The sequence below is a fragment of the Bos javanicus genome, chromosome 4, assembly GCF_032452875.1.
Source record: "Bos javanicus breed banteng chromosome 4, ARS-OSU_banteng_1.0, whole genome shotgun sequence".
NCBI classification, from domain to species: Eukaryota; Metazoa; Chordata; class Mammalia; order Artiodactyla; family Bovidae; genus Bos; species Bos javanicus.
In genome coordinates, this window is record NC_083871.1 from 91,135,510 (window position 1) to 91,153,444 (window position 17,935).

Consider the following 17,935-nt stretch of genomic DNA (forward strand, 5'->3'; position numbering starts at 1 on the left):
AAAGGAGAAAAGGAAAGATATACCCATTTGAATGCAGAGTTCCAAAGAATAGCAAAGAGAGATAAGAAAGCCTTCTTCAGTGATCAATGCAAAGAAATAGAGGAAAAGAATAGAATGGGAAAGACTAGAGATCTCCTAAAGAAAATTAGAGATAGGGAACATTTCATGCAAAGATGGGCTCAATGAATGACATAAAAATGGTATGGACTTAACAGAAGCACAAGATATTAAGAAGAGGCAACAAGAATGTACAGAAGAACTACAGAAGAACTATACAAAAAGGATCATGACCCAGATAACCATGATGGTATGATCATTCACCTAGAGCCAGACATCCTGGAATGTGAAGTCAAGTGGGCCTTAGAAAGCATCACTATGAACAAAGTTAATGGAGGCAATGGAATTCCAGTTGAGCTATTTCAAATCCTGAAAGATGATGCTGTGAAAGTGCTTCACTCAATATGCCAGCAATTTTGGAAAACTCTGCAGTGGCCACAGTACTGGAAAAAGTCAGTTTTCATTTCAATCCCAAAAAAGGCAATGCCAAAGAATGTTCAAACTACCACACAATTGTATTCATCTCACATGCTAACAAAGTAATGTTCAAAATTATCCAAACCAGGCTTCAACAGTATGTGAGCCATGAACTTGTAGATGTTCAAGCTAGATTTAGAAAAAGTAAAGGAACCAGAGATCAAATTGTCAACATCTGCCGGATCATCCAAAAAGCAAGAGAGTTCCAGGAAAATATCTACTTCTGTGCTGTTGACTACTACATAGCCTTTGACTGTGTGGATCACAACAAACAGTGGAAAATTCTTAAAGCAATGGGAATACCAGACCACCCTACCTACCTCCTGCAAAATCTGTATGCAGGTCAAGAAGCAACAGTTAGAACTGGACATGGAACAACAGACTGGTTCCAAACTGAGAGAGGTTGTATATTGTCATGCTGTTTATTTAACTTATATGCAGAGTACATCATGTGAAATACCAGGCTGGATAAAGCACAAGCTGGAATCAAGATTGCTGGGAAAAATATAAATAACTTCAATATACAGACGATACCCCACTTTTGTCAGAAAACAAAGAAGAACTAAAGAGCCTCTTGATGAAAGTGAAAGAGTAGAGTGAGAAAGCTGGCTTAAAACTCAACATTCAGAAAACTAAGATCATGGCATCTTGTCCGATCACTTCATGGCAAATAGATAGGGAAACAATGAAAACAGTGACAGAATTTATTTTTTTTTTTGGTGGGGGTGCTCCAAAATCACTGCAAATGGTGACTGCAGTCATGAAATTAAAAGACACTTGCTCCTTGGAAGAAAAGTTATGACCAACCTTGACAGCATATTAAAGAGCAGAGACCTTACTTTGCCAACAAAGGTCCATCTAGTCGAAGCTATTGTTTTTCCAGTAGTCATGTATGGATGTGAGAGTTGGACTATAAAGATAGCTGAGTGCTGTAGAATTGATGCTTTTGAACTGTAGTGTTGGAGAAGACTCTTGAGAGTCCCTTGGACAGCAAGGAGATCCAACCAGTCCATCCTAAAGGAAATCAGTCCTGAATATTTACTGGAAGAACTGATGCTGAAACTGAAACTCCAATACTTTGGCCACTGATGTGAAGAAGTGACTCATTTGAAAAGACCCTGATGTTTGGAAAGATTGAAGGCAGGAGGAGAAGGGGACGACAGAGGATGAAATGGTTGGATGGCATCATTGACTCAATGGACATGAGTTTGAGTAAGCTCCAAAAGTTGGTGATGGACAGGGAAGCCAGGTATGCTGCAGTCTATGGGGTTGCAAAAAGTCAGACACAACTGAGTGACTGAACCAACTTCTAAGGAATAATAATTAAAAAGCATCTAAACTGTTTCATTGGTTTAGAGATAATAGGAAATGTAACTTGACTGCTCAACTTCGAGGAAACTATTTGCTAACTTTGAACTATCAGCTTCCAAATTCTTCTATCTCTATATCTAAGAATTATTCTAGAAATTCATTCATAATTATAAAATTCCTTTCATAGCTATGTATTCTTTGACGTAAACTAGGAACACAAAGGGGGCTTCCTGGTGGCTCAGTGGTAAAGAATCTACCTGCAATGCAGGAGCTCCAGGAGACGTTGATTTGATCCCTGTGTAGGGAAGATCTCCTGGAGGAGGGTGGCAACCCATTCCAGATTCTTGCCTGAGGATTCCCCATGGACAGAAGAGCCTGATAGGCTACAATCCATGGGGATTCAGAGTCAAACAGGACCAAAGTGACTTAACACACGAGTTCATAGAACTAAAAATGTCAGTTACATTTAAAGGCAATCAGTCTGTGAACTCGGAGAAGGCAATGGCAACCCACTCCAGTGTTCTTGCCGGGAGAATCCCAGGGACAGAGGAGCCTGGTGGGCTGCCGTCTCTGGGGTCACACAGAGTCAGACATGACTGAAGCAACTTAGCAGCAGCAGCAGCAGCAGCAGTCTGTGAACGAACAATATTAAATTCAAGGCAGACAATATATTTTGCTTACTTAAAAATAAATCAATACAACCATCACATACATATGCTTGAATAAACTTGATCGATTATTCAGCCATCTCTTTGTGAATATCTAAGCAGTTTTAAATGGTCACTCTCAAGTGTTCTATAATACTCTCACTCATTTTCTAATTTCCAAGTATATATATAATTTTTTTGGTCTAAGTCTCGATTTGTGTATTGCAAAGATACATGTGTAGGACGCAGGGAGAAGTCTCCAAAATACAGATTTCCTTCTTATGGGAAAGAGTGGAAGCTATAAAACTATTTGTTTGTTTGTTTGTTACATGGTTTTGAGAGTAGTGTTGCACATTTTGTCTATTGAATGAACTTCAACTATAGCTGGTTTATTCATATGACACTTAAAGATGTTTATCAGCTCAGGACAGAACTGCACTTGGTTATAATTCAGCCATTAAAATCTTAGAAGAACTGAAGCTTGTTTTTGGCATTACTTTTGCTCACAGTCTTGATTTTTTTCTCTTTTCATGCTGACTGATCATTATGTGTGGTGGTGTTGTTGTTGTTTTCTTTACTGTGTCCTTCCACAAATACCCTCAATCTATTCAGGACCCCAAGATTTATACATATTTCTTTATTCAGAAAGTATAATTTGGAAAGTTTTAAATACCTTTTGACTTACTGATAACACTCATAATATTACCTTCTACTGTAGGCTGTTGAATTTAACAAATGACCCAAGACTTGCCCTAAAATAGTGTAGCTCTAAGAAAGAAATCTCAGGCTTTAGTAAAGTGGTTTGAGGATGGAGTACGAAGTAAAGGAACTCTACCATGTGTAGATAATAGAGCTAATCTCAAAAATACAACTTGGTGGCTCAGGTGGAAAAAACCCTGCCTGCAATGCAGGAGACTGGATTCAATCCTTGGGTCAGGGAAGATCTCCTGGAGAAGGGAATGGCAATCCACTCCAGCATTCTTGCCTGGAGAATTCCATGGACAGAGGAGCCTGGTGGGCTACAGTCCACAGAGTCGCGAAAAGTGGGACACGACTGAGCGGCTGATACTTTCACTTTACAACTTGGAGCACACAAGACTGTTTAAGGATAACACTTCTCAGGAATTAATGTCACTCCAAGCACATTTTTCATGTCTCATGAAAAGATATAGATCATTAAACCATGTAAAAAGATTTTAAATCTCTCAATTTAATGTCACACTAATTTCATTTGTGAAATGCAGGTAAACATTTAGACATGAAGTATGTATTATGGAATGATGAACATTTAATGAGTGGCCTTAAAGTGCCATTTTGCATACATTTATGCAAAAGAAGAAGACATTGACCTATGTTAAACAAAATACTAACCTAGTTTGTTTGCTTAATTAAGAAAGCATTTGTCTTTTCAAGATTTGTCTTCCTTTTTTTCCCACTTCTTTTTCTTGCTATAAGCCTAATCTCATAAAATAGAAGCATGTTCTCAGTAAAATGAAAGCAAATGGCTTATGATAGAAAATGGAAAATAATGAAATAAAAAGTTAAAATACTTTATGCTTCTTTGCTGATACAGCACATTATATTTTACATGCGTCTGGGTAAATACTGCTAGCTCACTTCAGAGTGCTTACATGAGTGCGGAGCAGAAGTCCAGGGTGCCTCTTCCAGCTTTGGTGGCTTCCAGCAGTCTTTGGCTTATGACCACATCTGTGTTTCAGTATTCACAATGCCTCCTCCACCTCTGGGGCTGTGTGTAATCTCCATCTGCCTCACTCTTATGAGGATTTAGGATTTAGGGCACTTAGAGCCCACCTGAATAATGCAATGCAACCTCCCTATCTTAAGATTCTTCTTTTAAAAGACCTTTTTCTATTTTGACATACAAGGTTCCAGGGATTAGGATGCGAATATCTTTTGCAGGGGACACAAGCCACATGGAGGAATTATTTTTTTAATGTATTTTTTTTATTGAAGGATAATTGCTTTACAGAATTTTGTTGTTTTCTGTCAAACCTCAACATGAATAAAGCTCGCCACAGAGACATATTTTTTATTCTCCCAATTCCATCTGGAACCATAGCCCCATGTTTCTGTAATAGAATCTTAATTGTTTTCCTCCAATTTCTACAACTTTCCCCACTTCTCAACAGTCATTCTTATTTGCTTTAATAGGAGGATAGAAGGGATAAAGGTACCACCTTAGTCTTTTTCTCTGAATTAGAGAAAATAAGAGTGATGCGCACAGAGTTGCATACCTGACACATACCCCCTCTTCTTTGCTAAAAGAACCCCATTTTGATTCTAAAGATGATGTACCTGATCCCAGGCAGAGAATTGGGATTGTTGAAATCAATCAAAGGGCTGCTGGCTTCACTCTTTCCCAGATTTCATGCAGCCACATTCAACCAGTGAGACAGAGGAAATCTGCAGTGGTTAATCCAGAAAAGGTCTGTGCCTTCCCATAGCAAATTCATGCTCTGAAAGTATGTATCCAGGACAAGAGGTAGGCAAAGGGGAAGGATCCTGAAATCAAACCATTTTGATCTAAACTGCTGCTTTTCACTGGTTAACAGTTTTGAAGTTTAGGGTTCAGGAGTGTTATTATCAAGTTACTGGCAATGAATTTCTTTTGCTTGTCTTTCTAATTGATATTAGTTTCTTTAAGTATTTGCATAATTTTGTGATTTTAGCTTTACTCTTTCACATTTACTTAGGACATTCCACTTGATTTTAAATGGATGAGTTTGCTACTATTTCTGTTGATGGCAAAAAAACAGAAAGTGCATCTCCATGGTTTTACACCTCACCCAGTTTTGGAAGAATGTCTATTTGAACACATGTATCCATGATCTATAATAAAGGATATGAAGCAATTTGCTTTTGATGCTCAAAGAGTTTTTAGAACGATAAGTGAAGTGAAAGTTGCTTACTTTATTTGCAACTCTTTTTCTTTGCTGACTCTTTGTAACCCCATGGACTATACAGTCCATGGAATTCTCCAGGCCAGCATACCAGAGTGGGTAGCCATTCCCTTCTCCAGGGGAATCTTCCAAACCCAGGGATCAAGCCCAGATCAATCTCCCACATTGCAGGTGGATTTTTTACAGTCTGAGCCACCAGGGAAGCCCTTTTAGAATATTAAATATAATTAAAGAAACCTAGAGACGGTGCTTCCCAGGTGGCACTAGTGGTAAAGAACCTACCTGCCAATGTAGGAGATGTAAGAGACATAGTTTCGATTCTTGGGTTGGGAAGATACCCTGGAGAAGGAAATGGCAGCCCACTCCAATATTCTTGCCTGGAGAATCATGTGAACAGAGGAGACTGGTGGGCTACAGTCCATAGGGTTGCAAAGAGTCAGATATGTCTGCAAAAGACTCAGACATGACTGAAACAATTTAGCACAAAAATGGCGCTAAAAATTAGATTACTGTCCAAACAGAAAGCTAAACTTCTGAATAATGATACAGTGTTGGCTATTCATCAGGAAATATGGTGTGAGTTGTCATTTTCAGAAATAAAATCAAACAGTAGTAAACAAAAGGTGAGCACAAAGTTGCATTCTATAATGGAACAGTATGAAGACAGCCTAAACGGTTGGTGTACATGTACCCTCTTCTCACATTGTCCTCCCAAAGCTGAATCAAAGCTTGGGTCAAAAAATTTGATCAAACATTCCAATGATTTTGTATTATCAGTCACAAGATAGTGAAATCTTAGTGATCTAGATTGCTGTTGTTGAAATACAAGTGCTCTAGTTTGTGTAACACTGAATAACCATGTCTAATTGAACATGCTTATTTTAGTTTCTATTTCCTTTAAAACAATAAAAATCACTGAGAACTGTCTCTAATGGCAAAACATCAAATGATGCTGATACAGCAAAAAGGAGGCTGGGGAAGTCCAGAAATTGCAAGTGAAATTCAAAAGGCTTTACATTTGCTGTGTAAGTTGGCTGATGCGGCAAATCACATTTAATGCTGACAACTGTTAAAAATAGTGATAAATGGAGACCAAAAATAAGCAGGTAAATGAAGCAAGTAAACCAGAGTCGCTGAGTTCCTAATAAATGACACAAAATTCTGACAAAGGTTGAAAGCCTTTGAATATTAAGAAATGTGGGACGGTGGATGGAGGAAACTGATTTACTGATCTCATGAGTTTGAATCCTGAATGTGTATATTGTTTCCACATTAATATTTTATCCTTCTAATCTTCCCCAAGTTGTGTGTGAAATGATATTAAAATACAGATTGTTTACCTTTTTGATAAGTAAATATCTGAACTTAGAAATTTCTAGGCAACTCCTAGACTAAAACTAGTTTGAAAGGAAAATTGTTCAGTCTAATTTTTAAAAGAAAATTTTATAGAAAACATTCCAAAATAATTAACACACCTTATTGTTGTTTCCCATTCCATCATGAAACTACCTAAGGTTTTAAATACTGAAGTTGGAAATCTGGTCTTATAGGTTTTAAGATTAAAAGAGCTTTCCAAGCCTGATTCATATTGAGATAACTATTATACCTGGTCCAAACACTGTCTTTCACATTCATGGCAAAAATAAAGTTATTTGGGGGAGGAAATGAATGGTTTCATGTATCAATTCAGTATTATAATAAGAATTAATGATAGTCTTTCTCAGTCAGTTCTAAGTAGGCTATATTGCCAGGAGAGTATATCAGATAACACATGTGCATAATAACCATTTTAATCAGATCTATTAAAAAATAACTTCATTGGGGGTGGTTGCACATTTCTACCCAGTAGATCATGAAATGACTATGAATACACTTGGTAAGCTTTAGGTTGGTTTATCAGTATGAAAGAGCATGTGCCATGAAGGCATCTGGACTGGTTTTCCCCTGGCCAGAAAAAGCCTGGCCCATTTACTCTATATTGCTAAACAACTCTATATTGTAAAAAACAATTACTGTTTTTTACATATGTCTTGATGTCAGACAGATAGAAAAGCTAACATAGGATTGCAAAATGAATTATCAGCTTCATCAATAGAACACTGAATAGCAAGTCTAGAATTAGGCTTAGGAAACAAGGTTGATCATTGCTGCTAATAGGTATCTATATAATTTATTTTTGTATTTTGATCTTATATTCAGCAATCTTGCCAAAAATACTAATTCTAATGATGCTCTATAACTGACATTTTGTTTTTTTGTGTGAAAATAATTCCATCAAATAAGGTAATGACAAGTTTGGATTTGTTTTTTCCCTTGACTAATTATGTATATTTTGTTCTTGTCTATTTAACGTACGTACTATTATCAGCAGATGTTACCAATAAAAAAATCAAGTAGATATGGTGATAGTTGATATCTTTGCTTGTCACTAATTAAATGAGAAAGCTTTCAACAATAAACACATTTTTGCTGTAGACTATTGGTAGATCATTTAAAATATTAAGAAAGTTTCTTGTCTCCCTAAATTACTCAGCAATTTAATCATGAATGGTTACTGACATCAAATATTTCTTCTATATTTTTTGAGGTAAGATTATTTTTCTTTGATCTGTTACTTTAATGAATGCCATTTATAATTTTTAAATAAGCACTTTTGTATTCCTGTAATAGACAAGACTCAGTCATGAGACTTAATTTTAAGTTCCTAGATTTATGGTTTTCATATTTCGCTAAAGAGTATACAAATAATTTGATGCATGTATTGTTTCCCTTTCATATATCATCAACCTCACTTATTTTTAAGGTTATAGGTTGAGCCAGCTTACAACTGAGTAATGTTTTCTTTATTTCTCATGCTCTGTAAGAGTGTTTTGTTTTTTTTTAATCTATTTATTTATTTATTTTTGGTTGTGCTGTAGCTCTATTTTTTCACAAACTTTTCTCTAGCTGTGGTGAGCGGGGGCTCTAGTTGCAGTCCTTGGGCTCCTCATTGCGGTGGCTTCTCTTGTTGTCAAGAACTGGCTCTAGGGCATGTGTGCTTCAATAGCTGCAGCACGTGAGCTCAGAAGTTGTGGCTCCCTGACTCTGGAGTGCAGGCTCAATATTTTGTGGTGCATGGGTTTATTTGCTCCATGTCACGTGGGATCTTCCCCGATCAGGGATCTAACCTATGTCTCCTGTACTGGCAAGCAGATTATTTACCATGGAGCCTCCAGGGAAGTCCTGTAAGAGTCTTTAGGATACTCATCTTGAGGCTCGCGTTATGACCACATACATACACAATTTTCATGTGTGCTTCTTGTGTGCTTGAGAATGTGGGTTCTCTCATTGCTGCATGCAGGGCATCATATAGGTGTATTAAATTAAACTGATTTTCCTGTTCAACGTTTCATTCCTTCACTACTGTTGTGCATAATGCATGCATGTGTACTTAATTGCTTCAGTCATATCCAACTCTTAACAACACCATGGACTGTATTCCACTAGGCTCCTCTGTCCTTGGGATTCTTCAGGCAAAAATACTGGAGTGGGTTGCCCTACCCTTCTCCAGGGGATCTTCTGACCCAGGGATTGAACCTGCGTCCCGACTGTTGTACTGCTTTTTTGAAACTGATTCTTGGCATGACTGCAATAATGAATTTGGCAGCTTTCCTTTGTGATTCTATCTATTATATCTTTACATATTTTGATTTCACTAGATGTATTCAGATTTGGAATTTTTATATTACTTTGGTGAGGGGAACATTTTGTCGCTGTGGTTTATCTCTTACTCTTACAAAGTTCATTGTGAATTAAGCCTCATACTTGAATGTGAGGTATATTGGAGATACAGATTGCTACAATATGGTGGTGACAACTCAGTATACAGCTTCTTTGTCATTTCTTGAGGGAATAGTAAACAGGGAAAGAAGAGGCACTCTAGTTTCTGCCTGGAAGGGATTAATTTCATTTCTGTCCATATTTCATTGGTAAGAATGAGCCACATGGCCACTGAGGGTCCATTCAGGGACTGTCCCATGTCATTCTCCCTGAATCTGGGAGAGAGAGAAATTCCACCTCTGAGCTTTCTTAACTGTGAAGGTATCAAAAGAAAGATGGATCATTGTTGTTGTTCAGTGTTTCAGTCATGTCAGACTCTTTGCAACCCCATAGACTGAAACACGCCAGGCTTCCCTGTCCTTAACCATCTCCGGAGCTTGCTTAAGCTCATGTCTATTGAGTTGGTGATGCCATCTAACCATCTCATCCTCTGTCATCCCCTTCTCCTCCTGCCTTCGATCTTTCCCAGCATCAGGGTCTTTTCCAATGAGTCAGTTCTTCGCATCAGGTGTCCAAAGTATTGGAGCTTCAGCTTCAGCATCAGTCCTTCCAATGAATATTCATGACTGATTTCCTTTAGGATTGACTGGTTTGATCTCCTTACTGTCCAAGGGACTCTCAAGAGTCTTCTCCTACATTACAGTTTAAAAGCATCATTTCTTCGGTGCTCAGCCTTCTTTATAGTCCAATTCTCACATCCAAATGTGACTACTGGAAAAACCATAGCTTTGACTAGACGAATCTTTGTCAGCAAAGTGGTGGCTCTGCTACTTAATATGCTGTCTAGGTAGATGGAACATTATATTGACTTTTAAAGCCTTCACCTGGAAGTAACAGACATTATTTCCACTCACATTTTATGGGCCAAATAAAGTGACATGGCTATGCATAACTTCAAGTGGAGTGAGCAAATACAATTTTGACAAGCCCTGGGAAGCAGACAGTTCAAAATACTTAGTGAACATAACTATTGATCAGCATTTAGTTAAGAAATAATGATTATATGGACTGAGAAAGTGGCAGAGATGGACATAAATGAATTCCTTTTAATGTATTTGTATGTACAAGCAACAAAATTTGCTGAATGATTAGATAATGAAATAAGTGACTTTTTCAGCATGCTGCTGAGAGGTGGGTAGTAGTGTCAATTAGAGGTATGTGGAAGAATGGGGAGAAATAGGTTTTATTGTCATTAAGTCAAACGGGAGAATCAGCTTTATTCTTTAATTACAGAAAGTAAAGCCAAAATAATGGGTTGCATAACTCTATACATGTTTTTATTTCACTGCATTTCCTTTTCCTAGGTGGGATATGCAGAGCTCTCTACAAAACTTAATAGAAAAAACCCTTTTCCTTAAGTAGATTTTTGAGAAAAGAGATGTTTAAAAAAGGAAAATTCCACCCATTGTGCCCAGGGCCACACCAGTGTCAATTGTTTGCACTGCTAGTTCAAAGTCCACTTTTTCTGTGACTCTTTTAAGAGGCTCTTGTCAGTTTAAATTTCTTGGTTGTCAGGTACAATGGTGATGTGTTTCATCTGGCTATGTCAAGCACATCACTTTTTCCCTGTTCACAATGAAGAGAGTTCAGCTGGAAAGGCATGCTTTGGGGAAGATTTCAATCCAACTAAAATTCAACCCTACCTTTTAAATTGATTTAAATTAAGTTTGACATGAAGTATGGCATCCTGGACCATTCAAATTGCAATTAACTTTGACAGTGTTCAATTGATTACACCTTTTATTGTGATTATACAGAGACTGTGTTGCATATTAAAACTTCCAGGATGTTAGCTATCCAAAATTTAGGACTCCTTTATCTCCAACTGCAGAGGTATATAATCTGACATTTGTCATAAAAATATTAGTTCTTCACATTAAAAAAATCATAGACGTCTCCACAACGCTTAGAAGAAAACTTTTAGTAAATTCAAATTTTTTCTTCTTCTTTTTTTAGTTCAAACCTTACTTTCTAGTCTTATCTTTTCCCAAACTACTACACAGATTGGTACATACCAATATTCACATGCTCTTAATTTCAGCTTTATCTAGGATTAAGCAAAAAAAAAAAAAAAGTTTAAATGTTAAGAAAGATCCAACTCTGATTCTCTATCATCCTTTCCGGCACTCTAACCAGACTCCCTCATGCGGTAGCCCTGGAACATTCCATCCTGATCTGTGTGTACATGTTGATCCAAAACTCCACTGCTATATTTAAAATGAATAACCAACAAAGACCTACCATATAGCACAGAAACTCTGTTCAATGTTATGTGGCAGCCTGGATGGGAGGGGAGTTTGGAGGAGAATGGATACATATATTAATATATGTATGGCTAAGTCCCTTTGCTGTCCAACTGGAACTGTTGCAACATTGTTAATCAGCTATACTCCAATACAAAACAAAAAAATTTTTTTTTAAATTCCACCCTGATCAGCAGTATTCCTTCTGGTAACTTCTGCAGAAAAGAAATTGAACTAATATAAGTCAAATATCCAGAAAACACAGTCTATAGTAAATTTACTCAAATCGGGTCAAATGTTTACATGAGGACCATTCTCTGGGATTGGAGTATGAGAGTTTGGCTTTATCCAGTTAAAGTCACTGTCAGGAACAGAGAGCAGGAGTGATTGAGATGAGATCCAGCCTAACATGGTGGCTGAGCAAAGGGAACAGGTTTTCCATCAAAAGAGATACAAGTACTGCTGCTGCTGCTAAGTCACTTCAGTCGTGTCCAGCTCTGTGCAACCCCATAGATGGCAGCCCACCAGGCTCCTCCGTCCATGGGATTTTCCAGGCAAGAGTACTGAAGTGGGTTGCCACTGCCTTCTCCAATACAAGTACAGTAACTACATATTATTCACCATTTTATCTTTTTGCTCTTGTTTCATTGCTAAGTCATGTCTGACTCTTTTGAGACCCAAAAGACTGTAACTCACCAGGCTCCTGTTTCCTTGGGATTTCCCAGATAATAATACTATAGTGGGTTGCTATTTCCTTCTCCAAGGAATCTTCCCAACCCATGGATCAAACCCTTGTCTCCTCCATTGGCAGGCAGATTCTTTACCATTGAGTCATCTGGAAAGCACCCCCACACACACACACACTTTTTTTTTATCTTATTGTCTAGTATTCATAGATATTCAACAAAATTTTAAAGGATAAAAAGACTGTGATCCTTTACATTTTAAACTGGTATACTGTACTAAATAGTTTAAATTATGCAAAGAAAGAAAGATGGATAAAAGTCATAACCACTGAAAGTATATTGGACAAAACTGAAAACCTGTCTTCATCATATTTTTTCTCAGTGTACTCCCTCCTCTCACATTTTGCTGACCAGTGTTTTCTTCACAGCTTCTCTATTCCCTTTCAAAGACTTCTTTCAGCTACATGTTTACTGTTGGCTCATGAGGTGATTTCTGTCAATTAGAAAATTTCCATTTTATCTGGAAGAATTCAGCCCTACTCAAAAGATTCCAGGATACATGACTCAATAACCGAAAAATGTGCTAGATTTAAGCCCCCACATACAATACTAGGGTGTCTATGATGCATAGATTTGCAGTTTTCAAATGACTTAATCAGTTATACTCTTGCTTTAGCTACCTGATAAGAGGAGTATGAAAGATTCTGCAGCCAATTTATGTCTGGGCTCCCATGAAATTGAGATACCTCACACATATTTGGTCTTCCATAACCCAAAGAAGAAAAAGAGCTGGGGGTTGCTCCTGGAAATTTTTAGAAGCTCTCTGTGGTTGTCTGTGCTTTCTTTCTTCTGTTATGCTTTATTGGATGGTGTGAAATAATCTTCAGAAGTAATTTTTACTAGCTTCCCGGGTGGCTCAGAGAGTAAGGAATCTGCTCGCAATGAAGGAGACCTGGGGTTCATTTCCTGGGTTGGGAAGATGCCCTCAAGTAGGGATTGGCTACCCACTCCACTGTTCTTGCCTGGACAATTCTATGGACAGAGGAGACTTGGTGGGCTACAGTCCATAAGGTCACAAAGAGTCAATTTATACTTTTGGACTTTCCTGGTGGCTCAGTAATAAAGAATCCACCTGCAATGCGGGAGACTCAGGAGACATAGGAGATGGAAGAGACGGGGGTTTCATCCCTGGGTTGGGAAAATCTCCTGGAGGAGGAAATAACAACCCACTCCAGTATTCTTTCTGGGGAAATTGCATGGACAGAGGAGCCTGGGGGGCTATAGTCCATGGGATTGCAAAGATTCGGACCCAACTGAATGATTGAGCATGAAGTATATATACCCTGTAACTGTGGTCCCCAACCTTTTTGGCACAAGAGACTGGTTTCATGAAAGAGCATTTTTTTCATGGATGTGAGGAGGGTGGGGGTTTCAGGATGACTAAAGCATATAACATTTATTGTGCATTTTATTTCTGTTATTACATCAGCTCCCCCAGATAACCACAATGGTGTGAACACTCACCTAGAGCCAGACATCCTGGAATGCAAAGTCAGGTGGGCCTTAGGAAGAAAGTCTACAAACAAAGCTAGTGGAGGTGATGGAATTGCAGTTGAGCTATTTCAAATTCTAAAAGATGATGTTGTGAAAGTGCTGGACTCTATTTGCCAGGAAATTTGGAAAATTCAGCAGTGGCCACAGGACTGGAAAAGTAAGTTTTCATTCCAATCCCAAAGAAAGGCAATGCCAAAGAATGTTCAAACTACCACAAAATTGCACTCTTCTCACATGCAAGCAAAACTCAAAATTCACCAAGCCAGGCTTCAACAGTACATGAACTGTGAACTTCCAGATGTTCAAGCTGATTTAGAAAAGGCAGAGGAACCAGAGATCAAATTGTCAACATCCTTTGGATCATCAAAAAAGCAAGAGAGTTCCAGAAATACATCTACTTCTGCTATATTGACTACACCAAAGCCTTTGACTGTGTAGATCAAAACAAGCTGTGGAAAATTCTTCAAGAGATGAGAGTACCAGACCACCTGACCTGCCTCCTGAGAAATCTGTATGCAGATCAAGAAGCAATAGTTAGGACTGGACATGGAACAACAGACTGGTTCCAAATAGGGAAAGGAGTACATCAAGGTTGTATATTGTCACCCTGCTTATTTAACTTATATACAGAATACATCATGCACAATGCCAGCCTGGATGAAGCAGAAGCTGGAATCAAGATTGCAGGGAGAAATATTAATAACTTCAGATATGCAGATGGCACCACTCTTATGTCAGAAAACAAAGAACTGTACAGCCTCTTGACGAAAGTGAATGAGGAGAGTGAAAAAGTTGGCTTAAAACTCAACATTTAGAAAATTAAGATCATGGCATCTGGTCCCATGACTTCATGGCAAATAAATGGGGAGACAATGGAAACAGTGACAGACATTATTTTTTTGGCCTTCAAAATCACTGCAGATGGTGACTGCAGCCATGACATTAAGATGCGTGCTCCTTGGAAGAGAAGTTATGACCAGCCTAGACAGCATATTAAAAAGCAGAGACATTACTTTGCCAACAAAGGTCCACCTAGTCAAAGCTATGGTTTTTCCTGTAGTTGCATATGGATGTGAGAGTTGGACCCTAAAGAACTCCGAGCACCAAAGAATTGATGCTTTTGAATTGTGGTGTTGAAGAAAGCTCTTGAGAGTCCCTTGGATGGCAAGGAAATCCAACCACTCCATCGTAAAGGAAATCAATCCTGAATATTTACTGGAAGGACTGATGCTGAAGCTGAAACTCCAATACTCTGGCCATCTGATGTGAAGCACTGACTCATTGGAAAAGACCTTACCTCTGCGAAAGATTGAAGGCAGGAGGAGAAGGGTTCAACAGAGGATGAGATGGTTGGATGGTATCACCGACTCGATGGACGTAAGTTTGAGCAAGCGCCAAGAGTTGGTGATGGACTGGGAAGCCTGGCCTGCTAGAGTCCGTGGGGTCACAAAGAGTCAGGCACAACTGATCAGTTGTACTGACTCACATCAGCTGCACCTCAGATCATCAAGCATTAGCTCCAGAGATTAGGAACCTCTGTCCTGTAGTCTTTTGTTAAAAAAAAAAAGAAATATATATATATATATATATATAGAAATATAATTGACTTACAGTTCTGTCTCAGTTTCAGATGTACAGTAAAATGATTCAATTATATAGATATATTTTAAAGATTTTTTTCTATTATATGTTATTATAGGATGTTAAGTATAGTTCTCTGTGCTATACAGTAGGTCCTTGTTGGCTATCTGTTTTATATATAGTAGTCTGTTTATGTTACTCCCAAGCTCCACCCTGTACAATCTTGTGTCTTCTTCCACTTACAGGCAAATCTCATTTTATTGTGTTTCACAAATGCTGCGATTTTTATAAATTGAAAGTTTGTGACAATCCTGCATTGACAGATGGTGGTTAGTACTTCTAAGCAATAAGGTGTGTTTTAAGTTATGTACTTTTTTAGATATAATGTTATTGCACATTTAAAAAACTGCAGGATAGTGCATACATAATTGCTATATGCACTAGGAAACCAAAAAAATTGTGAGACTCACTTTAATGTGATATTTGCTTTATCAAAGCCACGATATCTCTGAGGCATTCCTGGATCCCATCCTGTGTAATTAACTCCTCTCCCATTGCTGCACCACTGAATATAGTACTGTGGCTAAGAGCATGGACTTAGTGTACAATTTCTGATTTGAATCTTTATTATTCCAGTTGCTAAATGTGAGTTTGGAGACTAGTTACTTACATTTCTAAGCTTTGCTTCCTCACTTGTATAATGAGTGCAATTGTAGTACCAGTCTTATGAGTTTGTTGTGAGAATTAATGAATAATTATGCAAAGGTGTGTTTTAAAGTATTTATGTATTCATTTGGCTGTGCCTAGTCTTGGTTGCAGCGCATGGCATCTTTGGTTGTAGCATGCGGACTCTTAGTTGGGGCATATGGGATCTAGTTCATCACTGGCCAGGGATCGAAACCAGATCTCCTGGATTGGAAGCTTGTGGTCTTAGCCACTGGAGCATCAGGAATAAAGTGTTTAAAATTGTGCTCATAGTTATTAGTATTATTTACTACAACCACCATTGCCCACACATCTAGTACTGATACTACTACAACTACTACAATTACTATGATCATTATCTTATTATAGACAGGACATGTACATAGTAGCTTACCGTTGAATTTGATCTCTGCTCTCTGTTCTAGTCTGACTCCAAATTATATTTACAGAATATTTTGTTCCTGACTTTTTAAGCTCACATAAGGTTACATTTTTAAGACATTATCACTCGGACTTGATTACCCTAGCAAAATATGTGTCTTGGTGTTTGTCCTTTTATCTGTGGTACATAAAATTCCCTATCAAATATGCACACAACTCATTTTAGGCTATCTTATCTGTATTTGAGAATGGCTTGTAATTCAACTCCATTTTCTGAGGAACAAATAAATTCTGGATAACTTAAAATGAAAACGTGAGATAAGATTTGGGAGGATATGAAAAAGCTTTCATTATCAGATAAAGGTTGCAGGTGTGCATGCTCTGTCTCTCAGGTTCAGTCGTGTCTGACTCTGCAACCCTATGAATTGTAGCCTGCCAGGCTCCTCTTTTCATGGGATTTCCCAGCAAGAATACTGGAGTGGGTTGACAATTTCTCCTCCAGGGGATCTTCCCAATCCAGGGATCAAACCCACATCTCTTGCATTTCCTTACATTGGCAGGTGGATTCTTTACACTGAGCTAACTGGGAAGGCCCAGATAAAGGTTAGGAATGTGTCAAAAGCAAACATGGTCTAATTAAAAATGAAACAATGTTCCAGCATTTTTTCAGAAATGCATAATTTAAAATAAAGATAAAGATATTCCTCATAACAACTTTAATGTAGTTTAAATTAAGAGCAGAGAACACAATATTTTAGTTGCTGGTGTATATTAATACTTAAAAGTCAAATCAATGATTAATATGTAGATTTGCATAATTGCAAAACTGATCTTCAGTATTTGTTTATAAATCATACACTATTGTATTAATGATTTAATGTTACAAAATATGCAAAAGTATAAATTAAAAATTAAAATTATTTCAAAATTTATTTATTCATGATTTTTAAAAGATTTCACTCATAGATAATATGATAGAAAATGCTTTGCTAATTTTGAAAATTTAGTAAAGCACTTTGAGTCAACAAATTAAAAGTTTGATTTTTAGTTCAGTTTATATAAATAATTGATTTTATTCACTGTTGCAGGTAAAAAAATATGTCATAATAAGGTTAGTTTCAAACCAAAGGAGTACTGTCATCTATGCCTACCACATCATGATATTAAAATTTCTGTCACACTTACAAATTGTCAGTGATTTTACTGAAATTGATCTGGTAAAGTTTTATTTTCCCTAGTAGCCAGTACTTTTTTTAAGCTGATCAGAAAATGATGCCTTTTAATATTAACTAGTATATTGAACAACCATGGAAACATTCACTTAAAATTTTTTAAATATGTTAGAACATTTTATTTCTGAAGTTTGAAACTCTGAATATTTTTATAGGTGACACACATTCATTTTCAACAACTAAATTGCCTAATGAAAATAGTCACCAAGAGGCCATATGAATAATTTTTACTCTATAGCACAAGTTTCTTTCAAAAACTCAAAAACTGCCATTCACTGTTTCACCAGTCCAAGTTCAATTCATGAAACAGGGCACTCAAAG